The sequence below is a fragment of the Jaculus jaculus genome, chromosome 8, assembly GCF_020740685.1.
Source record: "Jaculus jaculus isolate mJacJac1 chromosome 8, mJacJac1.mat.Y.cur, whole genome shotgun sequence".
Taxonomy (NCBI): domain Eukaryota; kingdom Metazoa; phylum Chordata; class Mammalia; order Rodentia; family Dipodidae; genus Jaculus; species Jaculus jaculus.
The window spans coordinates 97,019,076-97,038,490 of NC_059109.1; the positions used below are offsets into that span (position 1 = coordinate 97,019,076).

The 19,415-nt window shown below is 37.8% G+C and overlaps 1 protein-coding gene across 5 annotated transcripts in view; it reads left to right on the top strand.

Moving 5' to 3' along the window:
* Positions 1-19,415, top strand: part of Macrod2 (mono-ADP ribosylhydrolase 2) — a 2,207,522-nt gene that overhangs the window by 1,760,188 nt on the left and 427,919 nt on the right. The gene's annotated exons all lie outside the window — the stretch shown is intronic.

Sequence of the window (19,415 nt, forward strand, 5' to 3'; positions counted from 1 at the left end):
CTGGATTAAAAGGTAACAGCAGGCAAGCTAATTTTGAAATCACATACACATGCTGCATAATAGTAGACATAGCTTTCAGAAGTATTATTTGCTGTGCACAAATCCATATTTATGCAAATTAAACAATGACTGGAATTCAGTTCTAGTCAACATTTTTTTTTCCGTAGTTCTCACTAGGCCTATAGTATCTCAGCAATACCAAATCCCTCTGTAGGAATCTCTGTGGGCTGCTTTAGGGTTTCTAGCTCTTATAACAATTATTATTCTCCTATCCCTTTTAGCATACTGGTGGGCAGGTCAAGGAGGAATTCACCACTAGTATGTGTTAATTATAACAAATACACAGGCTTATCATTTACAGTGATCTGTTGTACAATGAGATCACTTTGTCAAAATAAGACCTAAGGCTTTCAATAAGTTCCAAACCTGACTTTCTCAGAGTCATACATAGCAGGAAGAGAGATTTCACATTTATTGATAAACAAAAATGTATTCAATGGTACACTTAATTATGTATGTATGTATGTATGTATGCATGTATGTATTTGAGAGAGAGAGTGAAAAAGAGAAAGAGGCAGAGAGAGAGAATAGGCATGCCAAGGCCTGTAGTCACTATATACAAACTCTAGGCACATGTGCCACTTTGTGCACCTGGCTTTATGTGGGTAATGTGGAATCAAATTTGGGTCCTTAGGCTTTGTAGGGAAGTGCCTTAGCCACTTAGCAATCTTTCCTGTCCTTTTAAAAGTATTTATTTATTTGAGAGAGAGAGTGAGCAAGAGAAAGTGACAAATATAGATAGTTTTAATTGTACTTTTTTGATGGAAGTCTTCCTACTTGAGCTACGTGAGTCTCTAACCCAGTGAGCAACATATCATTGTATAATCATACTTCGTAGACAAGATACCTGAAGCTTAGAGAAATTTATGTTTCTTGCCATGACTACACAGGAACATGATGGAGAAAGGTGTAGAACAGAGGAGTCTGGCTGCAAATTCTATACTGTGTCTCCATTACCTTACTTTACTGTGTTCCTTTTGTGACACAGTTTGTTCATTCATTCTTTATTCATTCATTCATGCAATAGTCAATGAACACTTACCCTTTGCCAAATGCTTTTCCAGCACTTGATACACTGAGATGGGCACTGTGGTCGCCTTCACATTCCAATAGGTGGGAGACACTGAACTGCTGGTAATGATATAGTATAGAAAAGAGGACTGGAGAGATGGCTTAGTGATTAAGCGCTTGCCTATGAAGCCTAAGGATCCCAGTTCAAGGCTTGATTCACCAGGACCCACATTAGCCAGATGCACAAGGGGGTGTACATGTCTGGAGTTCGTTTGCAGTGGCTGGAGGGCCTGGTGTGCCCATTCTCTCTCTTTCTATCTGCCTTTTCTCTTACTGTCTGCTGGTATCAAATAAATACATGAACAACAGCAATATAAAAAAAATAGTAGAGAAAAGAAAAATAGTGGCAGAAGTGGTCTGAACACTGGATGGAGATCTTGTTGCCTAGCCTGAGGGTACAATTATCAAAGGATAATTTATGGAATAGATAAAATCTAAGTAGCCCCTAAAAGATTAAGGGTAAATTGCCTAGCTAGAATAGCAAGAGGCAATTATGAGTGTAGAGAGTAGCATTACCAAGGTATAAAAATGGCACATGAGAGCTGAAGAGATGGCTTAGCAGTTAAGGTGCTTGCTGGCAGAGCCAAAGGACCCAGGTGTGATTCCCCAGTACCCCCATAAGCCAGATGCACAATGTGTCAAATGCATCTTGAGTTTCTTTGCAGTGGATAGAGGTCTTGGCTCAGTCTCTCTCTCTCTCTCTCTCTCTCTCTCTCTCTCTCTCTCTCTCTCTCTGTCTTTCTCTCAAATAAATAAATAAAATATTTAAAAAGAAACAAAATGGCACATGTGTAGCTACAAACAGTTTGGTGTGATTATGTCATGGACATAGGATAAGATATACAGTGAAAGAATTAGCATGGACTGAAATATCCAATAGGTTAAAGGTTAGCAGTCTCCACAGTTCTGAAGAACAAGAAGAGAATTATAAAACCTATGTTTATCTTCACCTTCATTTTTTTTTTTTTTTGTGAATGACAGTTTTTTTGTCTTCTTCTTTTTTTTTTTTTTTTATTAGTTTTCTATTCAGCTAATACAGGCAGTTTGGTGCCATTATTAGGCTCATCCATGACCTACCCCCTCTCCATTGGCCCCTCCTTGTTGAGGTATATGGGTCATGCCTTGTGGAGTTAGCCCACAGTTATTGGTATGATAAATGTCTCTGCATATCCTGACCCAAAATGTGGCTCTGACATTCTTTTCGCCCCCTCTTTTGCAAAATTTCCCTGAGCCATGTTGGGTTCATTTTTGGACTGCTTCAGTGATGAGGTGTTGGGGGCCTTTGGGGCTCTGGCTCTCTGATTTGGTAGGAGTTGATTTCTCTCTGTATTGGTCTCCTTTCCCCTTGTCCTGGTATCTGGTTCACCAGGAAATCAGCACCCTTGTTTGTTTTGCTAATTTTCCTTAGTTTCAACCGGGGCCCTTTTGAGGCATGATGGGGTGGCTCTCTCCTTAGGATCTGCATCTATCTGAAAAAGAGAAGCAGATTCTCCAACGGAGAGTAAGTTAGTTCCAGGACAAATGAAATAACCCTTACTTTTTTTAATAGAGAGTTTGTCTCTCAATGATAATGGAGCTCACCAGTTAGGCTGGAGTGAACTGACTACTAAACTCCAGGAATCCTTTTGTCCTTGCCTTCCTAGAATGGGGATTACTGTTATTCACCACAAATACTGGCGAGTCTTACATGGGAACTAGGGATTGACTCACCTCTTCAGGCTTGCAAGATGAAAACCTTTGTCAACTGAGCTACTTACCAGTCTGAAGCCATTTTTAAGAATAACAAAATTATTAAATTTAGATGATAATTGTTGCTATTTCAAAATAATGGTGTTTCCTTATAATCTAGTCCTCTATCTTTACCTTATATAATGACAAGTTCTAAATCTGGTGAGAGAATTTATTGTGTAAAGGAACTATACAGAGAGAGTGGAAGACCCTGGCTGAACTGAAGAGATCCCGATTGCAATCTATTCTTCTTAGACAGCCATGAGAAAACCCCTTCTCTTGTTTGTGTGCACAGTATTTAAACACCAGTGCTGCAGAAGAAGATGGCTCTCTGCTTTTGAGTCTGGAAAAAAATACATTGGTTTTTAATATCCAGTTCCTCCAGTTTTCCATAATCACCACTTCTTTTCTTTCTGTCTCTTACAGGTTAAATGTCTTTTGTAATAGTATTCTGCCATTTAGTAAGCACAATACAAGTCAATCCCCTGTGCTTATTATGTGAACAAATTCTTTGCTTTAGGCTCCTCAGAAAATAACCATCTTTGTCCCAATTGTAGAACTAATATATACACTTTAATTAGTTCTAGCTTTCACTAACATTTGACAAAATAAAGGCAAAATTGAATTTCCTATTTGTTTTCTAAGCACTGTTTAGTGTTAAGTCTAAGGCACAACTGGTCAGCAAGCAGCACTGACATTCAATCTCACCAAAAGTTGGTTATGGTTATAATTCAAGAAATAAAAATGTGATTTAGCATGAAAAGATGTTAACTCGGGTGAAACAAGGAAAAACATGATATTTGAGGTCCTCCCTTGTAATGTGTGCTCTACCTTTCTATCTTCTGAAAGCTGTACTTTGCAGATGGCTTTGCAGCCATCAGTACACTGACAGTGTTTGGCCACCGTTATGGTTCTCCTGGTTTGGCTGGGGATTTTGGCACACCTTCTCTCATCCCTTAGAGGGCTCTGCTTATTGTTCTTTGAAATTGAATGAAAGGTGTCTTTTCTTAGAACACATATTTGAGAATTTCCAAATACCCATTGAAAATTTGAAAATGGTTGGCCCCATGATTTGTTTCTTAGGCCATATTTGGGGAATACCAACTTCCGAGGCAAACAAAATTTCTGTGCAGCTGGACCCAAAAATAGTTATCATGCCAAATCTACCCATGCGATGGTCCATCTTTGTGCCAAAGAATCCAGAAACACAAATCCAATTTAATTTTGGCTCAGAAAAGCAATAAGTGTTTAAATTGGATTTCTGTGGAGTTTGTTCTTATTAGGCCCAGCATGCAAACTGCTTTATGGACATTTATTATTTAATTATTTCTAACAAAGGATCTTATAGACCTAACATCCATAATTAATTGGGAATGAGAGCAGAAGGGGTCTTGATGCTAGCCAACATGTGCTTTGTGACCCAGAACTTACACTCAAAGAGCTATCAGGTTTGTGCTAAACACCAGGAGCTTTGGCACAAGTTTACTTCATTAAATTGAGCTTTGTGGTGTTTTGCTATTAGTTCAGGCTCTCAGATATATGTCAGTCTCACCTGTATCTTATCCAAAGTTTAATGGAGTTAAGTTTGATGTAGAGTGGTGGCACCTGGGAAGCGGCCCATTATTGTATTCCCTTTTCAATCACTCCTTCCATTATATCTTTTCCTACTTTAACCCAACAGGGCTCAAACTTCATCTGCAACTTCCTCTCCAAGCTCATCTTGAATGGGTGTGCACTCAATTAAGGCAGCCCATGCTCTCCTGTTGCCCCTCCCACTGTTCTTGATTTTCACTATTTCCCAGGATAAGTGGCTATACGAATGTCTTACATAGCACTTTCTTTCTTGTCTATCTATCTATAATTGCTTTGTATCTCAGTAGGAACTTTCCAGAAACACAGACCTAGTTCAAGCCAGTGGCTATAATGGTTGAGATGATAACCACATGTTAGAAAAGAAAGCTGGAGCCAGGCTCTCAGCATGGTCTCAGGAGCTCTGGCCTTGTATTTGTCCAGAACCTTGATCCTGCCATTTGATAAGTAAACTAACTTTCTTAACACTACTACCAGAAACAAGTATTTATCTGTTTATATTGCTCAGATGTCTCTTCATGACATTTTACTTTTTAAGTTATTTTATTTTTATTTTTTACATTTTTATATTATTTTATATTTTATATTATATTATATTTTATTATTTTATTTTATTTTTTAACTTATTTTGTTATTTAAAAATATTTTACTTTTGGGGCTGGAGAGATGGCTTAGCGGTTAAGCACTTGCCTGTGAAGCCTAAGGACCCAGGTTTGAGGCTCGGTTCCCCAGGTCCCACGTTAGCCAGATGCACAAGGGGGCGCACACGTCTGGAGTTCGTTTGCAGAGGCTGGAAGCCCTGGCGCGCCCATTCTCTCTCTCTCCCTCTACCTGTCTTTCTCTCTGAGCCTGTCTCTCTCAAATATATATATATATATATATATATATATATATATATATATATATATATATATATATATATATATTACTTTTTATTGAGAGAGAAAGAAGGAGAGAGTGAGTGTGTGTGAGAGAAAGAGAAGTGTCACAAGGCCTCTGATATGTGTGAATGTCAGAAGACAGTCTTTGTGTTTCAGTCCTTGCCTCTCACCTTGTTTGAGGCAAGGTCTCTCATTATGTACCACTCAATTCAACAGGCTAGTTGGTTTGTGAATTTCCAGTAGATTTACTTGTCTTTCCCTCCAGTCACATCATGGGCACACTAAGAAATCAGACACCTGCTTCAGCATTCAGATTTTACTTGGGTACTAACAATCCAATCTCAGGTAGTCATACCTATATGGCAAGAACTTTTCCCACTGAAGCATTTCTCTAGCCCATGTTCATGTATCTTAACATTGGTTCTGACTCCTTAGTTTACATTTTCAGTGAGAATAATGAGCTTTGAAGACACACACATTTACATCACAACTTAACTTGAATCTTTCATCAAGATTTCCATTCCCTTTTCTTGGTGGCTATTGTTTTTCATAAAAAAATGGAAACATTACCTGGGGAGAACATTCATTGACATAAGAAAAATAAAAAATGGCTGGGTGCATTGTTGCACACCTGCAGTCACAACTACGTAGGACACTGAGGAAGTAAGATATCTTGAGTCTAGGAGTTCTGGGCTGTAGTGTCATGCCAGTTGGGTTGCATCAATATAGTGAGTTTCTGGGAGCAGGGGGCCACCAGGTTGCCTAAGAAGGGGTGAGATGACCCAGGTTGAAAATGGAGCAGGACTGTAAAGATAAAAAATGGAATAAGGAAGGTGTGCTGGAAAGTGACATTTGGATGGAAGAGAGTGCTCACCCACTCAGTAGCTCTGTAACATTTGTATATAAACCTCAAAGTGGGAACAGTTTGATGCCTTTGGTTGAATATCTACAAAAACTTGCCTCATTTCATCTTGGACTTTCAGGTTGGTAATCAAGATGGAAAACTATAAATACTAAATATGTAAATGCCATGAATCTATTGACTTTGAACATTACAGTTTTCAAGCTCTTCTTGTGATATTTTTACTAATTTGTACCTCATTTCTGCCCTAGTTTCTTCACTTAAATGATGGCTATACTATACATATCAATATTATCTTCCATATGTTTTATTACAGGGATTTAATTTATTAATGTGAACAAAATGCATAGAAACGTATACACAAGTGTTATTCACTGTTGTATTATTAAGATTGCAATTAATATTGCTATTAGAATTATGATGTTATTGTTACTTGCCTAATAATTGCAGTATCTTCCTTGGTATAATGTTGGAACAGAAAATCATTCAGAGGAGAAAAAGAAAACTTTAAAAAAGACAAAAGGAGAGTCTGAATTTCTGCTTCCTGTGCCATATACTGCACACTATTAGAATCCTAAACTTTTGCAGTTCTGTCTCTTATACTTGGTAAGAGATAATTCCCAGATGCCTGGGTAGTTACAGATAAACAATTAGCATCGTCTTTATTAGTGCACACAAATTCCTATTAAATAATGTTACTTATCCTGTTTCTGATGCTGTGGGCAATAAAATGTTGAGATGTACACATTTTCTGTTGTCAGAAATAAGAAAAATAAATAGACATGTATGTACAATGGGACATGGTAGGTCTGTGAAGATTGGCAGGGTCAGTTGTCATGCACTAGACGAGTCTTTTGGCTATCTGCAGGATCAATGGTGCATCCATCACTCAGTCTGAATGTGAAGCAATTACATTCAGTGAGGATAATCACTGCTACTGGGTTCCACCATTCTATCATCTGGTTGTCTCAGTAATAAAACTGTTTATTATCTCCATAAATCAGTCTAAACCCAACCTAGGATAACTTGTGGTACTTACACAAAAAAGTGAAACACCAGCACATTTTCACTTCAGTGCCCTGATAGTGTCATGGGTCAGGTCTCCACAGTGAGCGGGAGAGCACTGTATATCATATCATGGAGTCTTCCTAAACACCTCAGGTCTCTACAATGAGTCGGAAAGAATTGTACATTCTTCTTAACTATCCACAGGTACGCAGGATTGTTGGGGGATGGACACAGAGACCTCAAGGTCAAGACATTGTCTTTTGGATACTACCTATAAATTCCCAACCTGTTAATTTTTTTTCCCTAGAAAACTGGTCAGTATTTCTGAGGATTAGGGTTTGGAACTATGGCCAGCTCTTTCCTAGGCCCTCCTGATTTGTCCACTGTAATGTAAGAGGAGGAAGTAAAATGTTTTTAGCTATGGAAGAGTTGGTGGTAATCTTCTCATTTAGGGTTCATTCTTTGGTGATATTGTACTTTTCAAAGATATGGCAGGGTGGGAACCCATCCAAACAGCATGCTGCTATGGCCACACCTCAGGTCCTCAGTCATAAAGGGAAAAGGAGGAGTCAATGGCAGTTATAAAAGCATGTGCTCTGCAACAGAAGCTCTGAGATTAGAGTGAGAAAAAGACTGAAAAAATCAAGTGCACAGAAATGATTGACTACATTCTGCGAATAGTCCTACTTACTTCTTAGCACAGTGATTCCACCACAGAAATGAAATAGATAGATGTATGCTGTAAGTGGCAGATTTGAAAATGTGCCCATCAGTTGTTCTTCATAACCTTCCAGAAAATGTTTGTCTGGTGGGCTTAAAGCCCAGAAGATATGGCAGAACTGAATTATTCACCTGAAAATTACTGTCCTCTTTTCCTTCAGAATCTCTCTACTTTACGTGATTCTGCCCACATTACTTTTGAGCAAACCTAAAGCACCCCCTTCAAAATGACTGAGGTAAAGAGGTCATTAAACTGTCATGTGAACCTACTGCAGAATGGATATGATTCCTGTGACATACTTTTGATATGACACAGGAAGGAGAAACTCCTTTGATAGCTGACTTCTAATATCATAGCTTGTAAGGATGCCAGTGAGGTGTCCTTGTAGCCCAAACAGCCTGTCATAGTAAGAAAATGTGAAATATCCCTTAATTGGTCCTTTTAAGATGGAATCCATGCTACTTTGTGTAAAACTCATCAAAATTCAAAGTAAGCCCTATAGATATCATAAAATGGTGATTCTACATAGGGGTAGTGAAAGTGGAAGCTGCCCACAGGATGTGGGTCACTGCCTTCTTGGATGTCCTATACTAAGCCTCACATACAGGATTCAGGTTAGGTAGCACTTCATATAAGTGCTATGCGATCAGATGAAGATAATCATTTCAATGACTTAAGCATCTATGCTTTCAAAAATAATGAGTGTGTTTGCATGTCTCTGTGTTCTGTGTATACAAATGAAGTCCATGTGCTATATGTATGTGTATGACAATGTATTGCTATTTTATTCTGTTTCCACAGAAAAACACATCATCAAGGAGAATGGCTAACAGTTTAATATTTCTATGTGACAAAGGACAATCTTGCTAATTAATTACAGAAATCCACTTGCTGTGTGCACATATACAGGAGCCATAGATTTTTTACTAGAAAATATTCAGTGTGGTGATGGGATACCTTCCAGTGAGTTGTTGGCCACAGAGGTCCCTGATGCCCCCAAAACATTATAGGCCATTGCCGAGGCCCTTGGTTTCCCACCAGGAATAGTTGGTAAGATGCTATTGCTAAATACTCCACATACTTGGGGTGAAAGGTCACTGAGAATTCCTGCTGGTGCTGAGCTGAAAACCTCTTCCATATAGACTAGCTGACAGAAAGCTGGAACAAGCCAGGCTGCATGCAGTTCAATAGGAGAGAGAGAAATCACCAGTGAAGATACCCAACAGTGGACACTGTAAGCCTTGTATTTGACCAGCTAGGCCAAATGAGCCAATGGGTACAATAGTAGTATGTCTATTATGAGGGAAACCAACTGCCCTCTAATTTGACTGGAGGTCCACTCTGTGGGTGGGAATACATCCTTAATACTGAAAATCTACAATAGGGGTAGTCACAAGCCCTAAGGGTGTAATGTCTGCTGCTATCTGGCTAAATGTATCTACTATGATCACCAAACTGCCCAGTAAGCACTTCTCTTAACATTCATACTCATATATTAATGCTACTCACACTTTTGGTTAGAGAAACTCCTCTTTTCATATAGCAGTGACCTTGGGAAGACTCAGAAGGCACCATGGTGCTGAGAAGTGACAGAGGATTGCTCAGCACTGAAATATCTCAATCACACCTTCCATAGCTCAGGGTCCATTGTGGAAGAGGTGGTGGAATGTAAGAGCCAAAGGAAGGATAAGACTACTTACAACCTGCTCCTCTAGACAAAAAATGGCCTGAATATCCATGATCTCACAATGCCTGACACTACCTAAATGAGACCATCACAATAGGAAGAAAAGATCATAACATCAAGATAAAAGAGACCCTGATTGACAGGAGGAGGAGATATGATGGAGAGTGAAGTTTCAAAGGGAAAGTGGGGGAAGGCAGAGAATTACCATGGGATATTATTTATAATTATGGAAGTTGTCAATAATAAAATAAAATATATTTAAATTTTCATATTCATATCTAAGAGGCCAATTTCTTTACTATCCCCTATCTTTCTGTTTCCACTTGCTGGTAGATTATGTGGATATTAGATCATTTGACATGATAATGACAGCTGAAAGGAATAGGGCTGGGATTTATATGAAAGTTAAATTTTCACAAGTAATTTAAGGTTTAGATATGGGGAGCAAAAATCCTGGGCTTTAGAATAGCATGAAAAGTTTCTCCCCTAAAACACAGATTCAAAAGAAGTTATTAACACAGCCTTCCTCGTGTTTTTTAAAGTTGTGTCAAATTGCATCACCTACCACAAAAGAAAAAAAATAAAGAAAAACATAGGAAAAGTCACATTGCTATTTCTTAGAATGATGTACTTATCAATGCCATCTAGTATAACTTTATGTATTAATGAAAATCTTAGTTGGTAATTTTTGATACTCCCTCAACTCACACACATTTCTACCTGTACATTTCTTTACCAAGTGAATAGCTTGGTTCTGGAAGGGATTCCAGACATGAGATGCAAATTGTGTCAAACAAGAAGCAGTTAAAGCCCAGTGTGGTGAAGCACATCTTTAATCCTAGCACTTACTCAAGAGAGAATGGAAAATCACCATGAGTGTAGTGATGCATGTGTTTAATCCTAGTACTTACTCAGGAAAGAATGGAAAATCACCATGTGTATGGTGATGCACACCTTAATCCTAGCACTTACTTAGGAGAGATAGGAAAATCACCATGAGTGTGGTGATGCACATCTTTAATCCTAGCACTTACTCAGGAGAGAATGGAAAATCACCATGAGTGTGGTGATGCACGTCTTTAATCCTAGTACTTACTCAGGAAAGAATGGAAAATCACCATGTGTGTGGTGATACATGGCTTTAATCCTACACTTACTCAGGAGAGAATGGAAAATCACCATGAGTGTGGTGATACACACCTTTATCCTAGCACTTACTTAGGAGAGATAGGAAAATCACCATGAGTGTGGTGATGCATGTCTTTAATCCTAGTACTTATCCAGGAAACAAAGGAAAATCACCATGTGTATGGTGATGCATGTCTTTAATCTTAGCACTTACTCAGGAGAGAATGGAAAATCACCTTGAGTGTGGTGATGCACATTTTTAATTCTAGTACTTACTCAGGAAAGAATGGAAAATCACCATGTGTGTGGTGATGCATGTCTTTAATCCTAGCACTTACTCAGGAGAGATAGGAAAATCACCATGAGGGTGAGGCTTGCCTGGGATATCGACTGAATTCTGAGTCACCCTAGGCAGAGATGCTACCTACAATAAACAAAATAAATAAAAATGGAAAACAACAACCAAAATAACAAAAATATATCCTCTGTGAATGATAAATGTGTGCTCTAATTTCATGATAACCTATAATATTTAGAGGTACTATCTCCACTTTGAAACTTCTGTAATGTCCTAGTAAGTCTGAAGTTGATTTAACTTTCCTAATTCTGTTTTATATACATGAATCTTTCTAAATTAAAATGTGATTTCCTTCAGGGCTGGATAGAACATTTTCATGGGCTAGAGCTCAGACTGCAGTACCAAGATTCCCAATTGAATTTCATTTCCTAATTTTAACCCAGTCTCCTATTGGAAAACAAGATACTTCTGATAATAGGGCTAACTCGTTCCTATACCTCACCCAAAATAGTCAAACTATTTGAATTCCATATCTTGAATGACTTGAGCTGTGGTCTGCAATCTAAAACAGGCAATATTAATATGTAGCAACTATGAAACATATGAGAGTAAGACTAGAATAGCCATCTTTTCTTGCAACCTTCAAGTATGACATACAGAGGATAAAGTTATCTTATTAGTAACTGTGTCCATTGATTTGATGTTTGCATATTACTTTTCCTGGACCTAATGGCTGAGTTCTATCTTCAAATATCAGGAAAGGAAACAATAACAATCATTTATGCCAAACTCCAAAGTTTTAGGTAAGTCCAATAAATGGATGTTTTAATGAAAATGAAGATAAGCTATCCATATGTCCCCAGCCAGTCTCCATATTAAAACTAACAGAAGCTTGAAGGCAATTTCCAAAGTAGCTTTTTTTTTCCTTAGTCAACCACATTGTCTTTATTAGTTTATATGCTTAACATATTAATAATCAAATAATGAGTTTCCCTTTTTTCTTTTCTTAGTAATTTTGAATTCATCAAATACAGGCAGTTTGGTACTATTATTAGGCTCATCCATGACCTACCCCCTCCCCATTGGACCCTGCTTGTTGATATAAATGGGTCGTGCATTGTGGAGTTAGCCCACAGTTATTGATATGATAAATGTCTCTGCATATCATGACCCAACATGAGGCTTTGACATTCTTTCTGCCCCCTCGTCCACAAAATTTCCCTAAGCCATGTTGGGTTCATTTTTGGTCTGCTTCAGTGATGAGGTGTTGGGGGCTTTTAAGATTCTATTCGTGGCATGGAAGAGAAGAAAGGGAAAAAGAAAAAAAAAAGAGTTGCAAAAATAGAAAAGAACAAGAAAAAAATGTTGGGCAGAAAAAGGTAAAGAAAACAGAAATTTAAAAAATGAATGAAGCCCCCAACACCTCAGCACTGAAGCAGACCAAAAATGAACCCAACATGGCTCAGGGAAATTTTGCGGAAGAGGGGGCGGAAAGAATGTCAGAGTCACATGTTGGGTCATGATTTGCAGAGACATTTATCATACCAATAACTGGGGGCTAACTCCACAATGCACAACCCATTTTCATTAACAAGGAGGGTCTAATGGGAGGGGGTAGATCACAGATGAGCCTAAATAATGGTACCAAACTGCCTGTATTTACTGAAAAGAAAACTAATAAATTAAATTTTAAAAAAATGAATGAAGAAGCCTTAATGATGCTCTATGGAAGATTTAAAATATTTTAAATTATGATTAAAATTCTGACTAAAATGACTATCAGTCAATAAACATACATTATCATCTACTAGACAACCCCCAATCATCTGGAAAATGAAACATCTTACAAAATCCTAACAATATTTATTATTTTGATTTTTTTCATATTTTTAACAATACTGAACTTATAATGTAAAATATATATGTTTTGGTACTAATATTTATTTATGAAAATCTACAAGTGGAATTCGGTCATATTTTCTATTTTTTTAATTTTTTTGTTCATTTTTATTTATTTATTTGAGAACAGCAGAGAGAGAAAGAGGCAGATAGAAGGGAGAGAGAATGGGCACGCCAGGGCCTCCAGCCACTACAAATGAACTCCAGATGCATGCATCCCCTTGTGTATTTGGCTAACATGGGTCCTGAAGAATTGAGCCTCGAACTGGGGTCCTTAGGCTTCACAGGCAAGCGTTTAACCGCTAAGCCATCTCTCCAGCCCATCGGTCATATTTTCTTTGATGTAATTCATAGATATGAATTTGGTTGGCTTCCATGAACTAACTGCCAAGTATTTATTATACTGTGAACCATAAAACTGAATAGATTTTATATTTCTCCATGCTTTTGTTACCTTAGATTTCTATTTTTTGCAAGTGTTAAAGCTGGAGGATAACTATGAAAGAAGTGACAAGGAGGGACAGCTCTTTGACTACCCATTGTGGGAAAGTAGATAGTAGGCCCTGAATTTTATTTCCTTAATTCAATAAAACTTCAGATGGGATAATTTAGGGACTGTGGGGAAAAAAAGAAGAAATGTTCTTTTCCTTATTTAAAAATAGGCTTAAACTCTAATGGTAAAATTTTCACATTTCAAAATTTAATTGTGCTTAATGATTAAATGGTTATGAAAATCATTTTTTGTAGTAGATAACATGTTAGGCTGGAACTCAGGCTCTACTTAATAAAATCCTAATAAGTAGTTGTGTGACCTCAAATAGATCAAAGGTAATAATTAGATTTATCTTAGCCATTATTTCTTCATTTGAAAAAGGGAGCTAATCACAGTCCTTGTTACCTGGAGATTAATAACAAAATAATATTAATGACCTAATAAGTAGAACAAATTTAAAATCATATTTAAAAACAAATTACAGGGCTTGAAAGATTGCTTAGCAGTTAAGGAACTTTCCTGTGAAGCCTAAGGGCCTAGGTTTGATTCCCCAATATCCACATTAAGCCAGAAACACAAGGTTGTTCATGTGTTTGGCATCCATTTGCAATGGCTACAGGCCTTAGTACAAAGATTTTCTCTTTCTCTCTGTCTCTTTCTCTCTCTCTCACATAAGTAAATAAGTAATTAAATAAATAAATAATATTTAAAAAGAACAAATAAACAAATTATAGACAAAACAAAAGCATTGCTTTCCTTGAGCACTTCAATTTTATTGTATGGAACTCATGTCCTGTAAAACCTGCCTATTTCTTGACCACAGTTTATCATGAAAGCAATACACGCAGTGTACTTATGACTGTTTTATGATGGAGGAAAGCAACTAGACATTTTCATGTAAGTCCCTAAGCATGGCATTTTTGTTTTGGTTGGCACCAGGTTCTGTCCATCCTTCCTTCTATTGAAACTGAGTCACAGGTTATGGGTTAGAATGGCCAACTGAGTAATGAAGAAAGCATCTTTCTAGAGTGTCTTAGGGTTGAGGGTCTCTCTCTCTCTGTGTGTGTGTGGTCCTGACACTAAGATTTTATTTCTTTAATGAACTCTGACTTGGGAGGTTAGAAAGAAGTGAAGTTGGTGAGGAGACTCCGAACAGTGAAGAGTTTTACTGGTGATCCTTAAATTAGCAGACATAGCACCGCAATTATCCATTTGACATCCTCAGTCACCTGCTTCCCCTGCTGACCCATTGCACTGTCCGGGGACTTGTTTACATTACTTTCCAGATAATCTTTCTTTTACAGATGACAGGTATGGCAAGGCTCATCTCTGAGCCATGACAAAAGGTAACATACCTTCTCAAAAGCCTTCACCATAGCTTCGGTAAACATAGGAATGTTATTCTCAACCTTTAGAGTTAGGGCTTCCCAGGAAGGATCTCTGAAAACAAACTAATAGTTTATTTGGATTAGTTAAGTATAGCCAACTTCCCCTACAAGCCAGCATGCCACATGCTTCCACAGTATGGCTTCTTGTTAAAGAACCCTGATGATTGTGTGGTATAATTCAGAATCTTTTGATATAGCATGTCACCAAAGACCTCGCAATAAGCCTATCAAGGTTACATGAATTATCCTGGCTAGAAGAGACTACAGAAGATGGTCCAGGGTTCTAGATTATCTACATAGTTTTAAACTTGCCTTCAACTTTAAACCTTTAAGAATTCAATACAAACCTGAACTATACTACACATATAAAATCAACTATGACATTTTTGGAGGACCACATAAAGATATAATATTCATTGGATACCAGTTTCAATATTTGTTTCCTATTATGCATATTCTCAGAAATAATGTTCACAATTGTTCAAAGTGGGTTGTTCTGGTCTCAATTCATAGACATTGGGGATATTACTTTGATTCTCTTTAAGATGAAATCTTAGCATCATATAACTTTTATTTCTTTTGTGCATGCCTATAGTCTGGTGTCTTTTTTTTTTCTTTTTCTTGAGCTTGCAAAATAATGGTTTGTCTTGACTTCCATTAGGAGTAGAGGAAAACTCTAATGTAGACTAGAGGCTGGGTAAAGCCTTTCTATGTGTTTCTTTCTTTTTATTTTCAAGGTGGGGTCTTGCTCTATCCCAGGTGTTACAGTCAGGTTCACATTGCTAGCAGAAAGCACCCAACCAAGAGCAGCTTGTGGGGGGCGGGGAAGGTTTACTTTGGCTTACAGACTTGAGGGAAAGTTCCATGATGGCAGGGGAAATTGATGGCATGAGCCCAGGGTGCACATTACCTCCTAGCCAATATCAGATGGAAAAGAGCAACAGGAGAGTATGGCAAACACTGGCAAGAGGAAACTGGCTGTAACACCTATAAGCCTCCCCCAGGAGCACACTGCTTCCAGGAGGCATTAATTCCCAAACTGCCATCAATCGGGGACCTAACATTCAGATCACTTAAGTTTATGGGGGACACCTGAATCAAACCACCACACCAGGCTAACCTGAAATGCACTATGTAGTTCCAGGCTGGCCTTGAACTCACAGTAATCCTCCTTTCTCTGCCTCCCTCTTCTGGAATTAAAGGTGTTCACAACCATGCTGGGGTTTTTCTATATGTTTATCATCCTTGTTTTCTATATGCATTCTATCTAGACTTATCTTCTTTTAGTCCTCCAAATATGTCTTGCCCACACCTACCAAAACTTTTTGTTTCTTTCCATGTTGTCCTGACCAGCTGAAACACTCACTTTCCTTTTTCTTACCTGTGTGCTTCCTACTTATCTTTCAAAGTTTATCTCAGTTATTAGACATGGCTCTTTATACAGGATATCAAAGGAACAAATATACTTCCATAATAGCCTTTCTTAGAACCATACTTCCTTTGCATACTACTGTGATTAATATCTATGATTATGCATAACTGAAAATCTCATGTTGGCAGGGTTGGCATCTATCTTCAGTCACTCTTAAACCCCCAGAGGCCTAACAATAGCATACAAGTAGCATGTGTTAAATGTTTACTGATTGAGTGATTATTAAAGAGTGAATAATTGGGGGGGGCTAAAAGCTTGATATGAGCAAGGAGAGAATGAGAAGAAGAAAGAAAATAAGGGAGGAGAGATGTTACACAGGAAGGCAAGGCAACAGGCAAGATAGAAGGCAGGCAGGGAGAAAAAAATGAAGGATTAAAAGAAGGAAGGAAGAGAAAGAGAAGGAAAGCGATCTGTCATATGCTTATTGATTAATTTCAAACCAGCTCAGATCCATATGGTATAAGCCTGCTCATTTATTTTCTTGGGAAAGTAGATGGAAACAGAGGTTTTTAAAAAAGTAATCACAAGACTGCTTTACTTGATATGTGTTAATTTAAGCAACTCATTTTTCTCCATTATTTTTTTTTTTTATTCAAGAAAGTTTTGTGGCAACATCCAAGCACACAAATTTTCCCACTGTAGCACATCGACACCTGGGAAAGAAGTGCAATATTGCAGATTTATTTAGCAAGTAGAAAGCATATTTAAAAGTCCTTCCAGAGTACAACAGCAGGACTCTCGTGTCAGTAATCATATGCCATATTTCGGGGCTTTAATTTCCTCGAGATGATATTTCTTATGATCTGAAAGCTTTTCTCCCTCCCTTGCATCAGATCTTATTTTAACATACTGATTGAGCCTCTTTATTTTCCACTTCCTGCTGGGAAAAAAGATGCTAAAATGTGTGTAACGTTGCATTTACTTTAAGGCATTGCAGGATAAAGTCACAGGAAGTAAAGGCATGGACAGTGGTGTGTACTTGAGTGGTACCTTTCCTCATTAAAGGTTTAAGGCATACATTCAGATGCATGTCTGGAGGAAATTAAAAGCCTGAATTATGGAATGTTTAATTGGATTCTGTTCTTTTGTTTATTAAATCTTATCATCTTGTTTCTTTACATTAGTCTTACCAAATGAATATGTCATTTTTTAAACAAAATGCTGATCTTACCATCTTTAGCAATCTTTTGGAACATGTTTACAAGTTTGACCTGTGTGATTAGTAGATTGACATCAGATTTCACCAGGCTATTCTTCTACTGCAAAGACCTTGCAACTTATTGCAGTTCTCAATCAGGAGTGATTACATTTTCCAGGAACATTTTGTAATGTCTAAAGATTTGTTTTTATTGTTGTTGTTTGTCCCCATTAGTGCAAGACACTATTCTTATCCAGTTAAGGGAGATACTACTCAACACTCAGCAATGGCCAGGGCAGCCACTATGTCAAATGATCTGCCCCAGCATAGCAGTAAGAGATGAGATGGAGGCTTATGCCACAAGCTGCAAGCTTCTCTACTGTACGATCATTTGAGGGATATCACTGCATCACAGCAAAATTAAATGTGCCATGTACTTCTTGCATGTTTTGCTCTTACTGTGAATACAGTTGCATTGCTAAACTTAACAATTAGGCACTTGTGGATATCTCAAGATCCATCCCTTCCAAATTTCTGTTATTTTTGAAACACCCACAATTTTGTCACCTAATACCCACTCATACTATTTTTGTATGTGTGGTGTGATGGGGCGTGTATATGCATATTCATATGTATGTGGTCACATATATATACAACTATGTGTATACATATGTACATGTATGTGGAAGCCAGAGGACTTAGAGTGTCTTCCTCAATCACCCTGTTTTTATCTTTGTGGCAGGAGTTCACCAGTTCAGTTGCATTAGCTATAAAATGAACCCCGAAAAGTCCCTGTCTCCCCAGTGTATGAATTGCAGACATGGCCCATGACATGGTGCATTTCACTTGGGTTCTGGGAATCCTTACTCAGGTCCTCATGCTTGGGTAGCGAGCACTTTTCCCACAGGTCAATTCTCCAAACTCTGATACCCTCTTATAATTTGGCTAACATCTTACTCATTTTGGTTTTGTTTGTTTGCTTTCTTGCTTGTTTGAGATAGGGGCTCACTGTAGTCAAGGCTGACATGGAATTTACTCTGTGCTTTTAGGGCTGGCCTCAAACTCATGTCCATCCTCCTACCTAGGCCTCCCAAGTGCTGGGAATAAAGGTACTATGCCCAGCGACATCCTATTCTTTACCCATATTAAACTTATATCTACTTTATACTTGAGCCACCAGAATTTTTTGATATTTAATCAATGTTATATCTGATCTGCCAGGATATCCCTTGGCAGAGCACAGTTCATATTTGATTATGTTCATATGTACAAATTACCTTTACTAAAATGCATATTTTGTGTTCTAAGAAGTTTCTATAGTACCAACATCTCTGGGAATGAGGACTAGAAATACAGATACTGAGCTCCTGAGTGTATTCATAGCCCTATTCAGGTATAAGAGCCATTGTTCAGAAAGGGTGGCATTAGATTGTATTTCTCCTTAGCTCCTTGATGTTTAAATTAGGTCTGGCACATTATAGGTACAGGAATATATAATAACAGGAATATATGAAAGCAAATTGAGCAATGAAAAAAAAAAAACATCTTACTCTTGCCTATAGTTCTCTTCCCTGGGTTTTTATACAATAATGAAACCAATTATTATTAAAATCCCCATATATCTATAGGTTTAAAACAATTTACCCTTGCTTCTTTTGCCCTTTAATATATAGATAATTCATTGATGCCCAAAGGAGTTATTCAAAAAGAGAAAAAGGAAAGCAGCAAGGGAGGTAAAAGGCAAAAATGAAACTGTCAAAGGGAAATCAAGTTGGTAAACTGATGTGTCCTTGCAGAGGGTATATTGTTATTTTTTTTTTTTACTTCTTTGAGAGGGAGAGAGAGAGAAAGATAATGGGTACACCAGGGCCTCTAGCCACTGCAAGCAAACCCCAGACACATACATCACCTTGTGATTCTGGCTTATGTGGGTCCTGAGGAATTGAACCTAGGTCCTTTGGCTTTGCAGGCAAGTGCCTTAACTGCTAATCCATCTCTTCAGCCCAGGATAGTGCTTCTTCTTTTATTAGT